This window comes from Coffea eugenioides, unplaced genomic scaffold (assembly GCF_003713205.1).
Source record: "Coffea eugenioides isolate CCC68of unplaced genomic scaffold, Ceug_1.0 ScVebR1_117;HRSCAF=507, whole genome shotgun sequence".
Classification (NCBI taxonomy): domain Eukaryota; kingdom Viridiplantae; phylum Streptophyta; class Magnoliopsida; order Gentianales; family Rubiaceae; genus Coffea; species Coffea eugenioides.
In genome coordinates this window covers 167810-172013 of record NW_020861563.1, presented here as the reverse complement: position 1 = coordinate 172013, position 4204 = coordinate 167810, and positions in this window count along the sequence as shown.

Sequence of the window (4204 nt, the reverse complement as noted above, 5' to 3'; positions counted from 1 at the left end):
TAGGTTTATGATATTGAAAGGAAAAAGTTGAAGAACTTGTTGTGGTACATATCCAAAGTTAGCTCAACAACTGATCTTCGGAAGTTAAAAAACCAGAATATTTAGTACATGGTTATCATAAGGCATTAGATTAATACGAATTGAAAGTTAGAAGATTGAGTACATGATCGTCATGGGCATTGGATTGATGCGAATTGAAAGTTACAAAAGAGGGTGCTCAATTTTGTTCATATACCATCACCTAGGCAAGGAGTTGAAATCTCAGTTGTAACCTTCAAGTGCGTGAAAGAGTGAGCCATTGAGAGCAAGATATATACAATCTCAGTGGATAGTGCCTCTAACAATGATGTGGCCATCAGACTTTCGAAAGAAGACTTATCTAGAACAAGAAAATTGTTATGTGGAGGCAAATTATTCCATGTCCGTTACTGTGCTTATATCTTGAAACTTATGGTTCAAAATGGTTTAAGCCAGATTGTGGATATTGTGGAGAATATTAGAGATAGTGTGGATTTTGTAGGGAAGTTAGATGGGAGGGCATTGCTGTTTGCTGAAATTGCCCAACAATTGCAAATTCCATGGAAAAAAAATTAATTCATGATTGCAGGGCTAGATGGAATTTCATGTAAGAAATGTTGAGCTATTTTACTGATGGTTAGGTCAAAGTGGAGAAAGTTTGCTCTATTTTAGAGCATTTCTGGGAGGCCACACGCCACACATATAATTTCAGACAGTGATTATCCAACTAGTAATTTGTTCCTCCAGAAGATTCTTGATATAGAGACAGTCATAGATGCTCGAGTAGCTGATGAAGATGATTTTGTTCAAGATAAACGGTACCGAAATCAAGGCAAAAATTGAGAGTTGTTGAGTATGCCTTCCCAAAGATGTATCTACCTTTTGAAGCAAAAGAATGTTAGGTCTAACCCCAGGAAATTGACGAAAGGATTTTGACAACCCCAAAAGACAAATAACAAAGTAAAAATAAATAAAATAGGAACACAGGAATTTACGTGATTCAGTCAAATTGACCTACGTCCATGGATGGAGGATGACCAATATTTTACTATGAAGAAGAGAGTACAAAAATGCCTTAGGAAAGTGTTTCTAGATCCAAAATACCTAATACTTAAAACACAAGAGATGTCAAAATATTTTACTAAACAAAAAGGCTTAATGACCCAAAGGTCCAAATAGCCTACTAAAGTTCTCTTGATTTGGTGCATTTAATGCCATCACAGTCCCACTATATTTATAAGCAACTAAGGGAAATGCTCCCTTATACAAAAGGCGATGTGGAAATAACAAATTTGTCTCACCTTCTCCACATAAGTCCCAATGGGCCTAAATCACCAACAACGAATACCAACCAAATCCAAGCATTGCTTAAACTTGTAAACTGGAAGAGGTTTCGTGAACATGTTAGCAGAATTCTCCTTGGTACTGATTTTCGGAACAAGGATTTTTCCCTCAGCAATAATGTCTCGAATGAAATGAAATTTCACATCAATGTGTTTCGTCCTCTCATGATACATTTGGTCATTAGTCAATGAATGACATTTTGACTATCACAGTAAATAGTAGTAACCCCTTGATGTAGACCGAACTCGCCAAACAAACCCTTCAATCACAAAGATTTTTTGATTGCCTCGGTCATAGCCATATATTCTACCTCCGTAGTAGATAATGCTACAACAAATTGTAAAGTAGTTTTCCAACTAATTGCACAACCGCCAATATAGTATACATAATCTGAAAGTGATCTTTTGTCAAGATTCTCGACATAGTCCGAGTCTACAAAACTAACCAAAATATTATCATTTCTCCCAAATTCCAAACAACAATTTAAAACATAGTTATTAAACCCGGCCCGGGAAGGAACCCGGTGAAAAAGGTGGGTCAACGGGTTACTAGTTCAACCAGTGGGTGAGTGGTCCAACCGGTGGGTTACTAAATATATTTAAATATTATATCTCATAATTTTTTATGTCATAATAAATATTCGGTTAGTCTAATTTATTATAGAATCATCAATTCTTACAAGAATCAAGAACCTAAATTTAATTAGTAATCTATCAAATTTCAAGTATAAAATTTTATCTAAGTGTAATTATCTAGTTTATTTATGAATTTTAAGTGCAAAAGTTTATTAAGAATGATATTTGCCTTTAAAAGGAATTGTGTAATATGTTATTTTTTAAGCCAATTGCATAATTTATAGAGTTTGGGGAATAATAAAAGGTTATTAAAGATTCCATATAAATTTTGTTTTGAAAAAATAAAATAAGAATAAAAGTCTAATATATAATAAAAGAAGGATACAATGACAAACAAATGGATGATTGGTCCAGCGGTGATTGTATTCTACCAACTTGCTAAAGATTTGGTGTTTGAATCTCCTTTCCAGCAACTTAACAAAATTTTTCCATGTGGACTCCTTTGCAGCAACTTGACAAAAATTTTCCATGTGGACCAGGTTCCTCATAAAACTGGCCGGTTCATCGGGTTGACCGGTTGAACCGCCGATCAGTTGAAAAGTCAATGGTTCCAGTGCATAAACGATCTAATTGACAACCCGGCCTGGCTCAAGTGCCGGTTCACCGGGTTGACCGGTTGAACCACCGGGTCGGGTCAGTTTAATAACACTATGGTTTGAAGTTCCTCGCAAATATCTGAGAATCCACTTCACAGCCTGCTAATGTACTTTTTCAGGACAAGACATATATCGGCTAACCACACTGACTGCTTGTGCAATATCTAAACGAGTGCAAACCATTGTATACATAATGCTGCCGACTGCACCGGAATAAGGAATCCGTGTTATATTCTCCTCCTTTTCAACTGACTGTGGTGACTGAGCAACAGATAGTCGAAAATGACTAGTAAGAGGAGTGGTCATAGGTTTAGCATCTTTCATGCCAAGTTTTTCCAAGACTTTTTCAAGGTAATTTTCTTGGGTCAGGAATAACTTTTCAACTCCTCGGCCTCTCTTGATCTCCAAGTCAAGAATTTTCTTATCTGCTCCCAAATGTTTCATTTCAAATTCACTACTTAACTGCAACTTCAAAGTGTGAATTTCTGACAAATTTTTGGCAGTAATAAGCATGTCATCAACATAAAGTAGCAAATAAATGAAAGAACCATTAGCTAACTTACGGAAGGAAACACAACTATCATACACGCTCCTTGAATAACTATGACCCAACATAAAAGTATCCAACCTCTTATACCACTGTATTGGAGACTGTTTCAATCCATATAAGGATCTCTTTAACAAACAAACATGGTCTTCCTTTTCTTCAACTTCAAATCTCTGAAGTTGTTTCATATAAATTTTCTCTTCAAGTTCACCATATAAGAAAACTGTCTTAATATCAAACTGCTCCAACTCCAAATTATACATGGAAACTAAAGCAAGCAAATACGAATAGAACTATGCTTAACAATAGGTGAAATTTTTTTTATTAAAATCAACAACTTATACCTGACTATAGTCCTTTGCAACTAAACGTGCTTTGTACGTTGTATCTTCGACCCTTGGAATACTTTCTTTCTTCTTGACGACCTATTTGCTTTCAACAATTTTCTTATCTGAAGGCAACTTCACAAGAACCAAGTTCCATTTCGATGGAGAAACTCAATTTCTTCTTTTATTGTAATCAACCACTTAGCAGAATCATCACAAGAAACTACCTCTGAATAGGTAGTAGGTTCACCAACTACATCAATTTTTTTTGCAACAAACAAAGCATATTCAATCAAATTTGCATATCTTTGTGGTGGTCGAATATCCCTCCTTGATCTATCTTTGGCAATAGAATATTCTTTCTTTTCTAAATTATTTTCATCAGTAGATTCATATGCATCTACTGACACTTGTTGAATAGAAGGACCAGAACTACCAATCTCGAACTCCACCAGCTTCTACATATTATCATATGTTTGACAAGAACTGGAAGACTCATTCTTGGACGATAACATACAGAATTCATCAAAAGTAACATCTCTACCAATTATAAATTTTGAAAATTTGGGATCAGGACATCATAATCTGTATCCTTTCACCCCAGAAGCATACCCAAGAAAAATATACTTTTAAGTTCGAAACTCTAATTTTTCATCATTTACATGCATGTATGTTGAACATCCAAAAATTTTTAAATCAGAATTATTAGCAGGAATACCTGACCAATTTTCCTCAGGA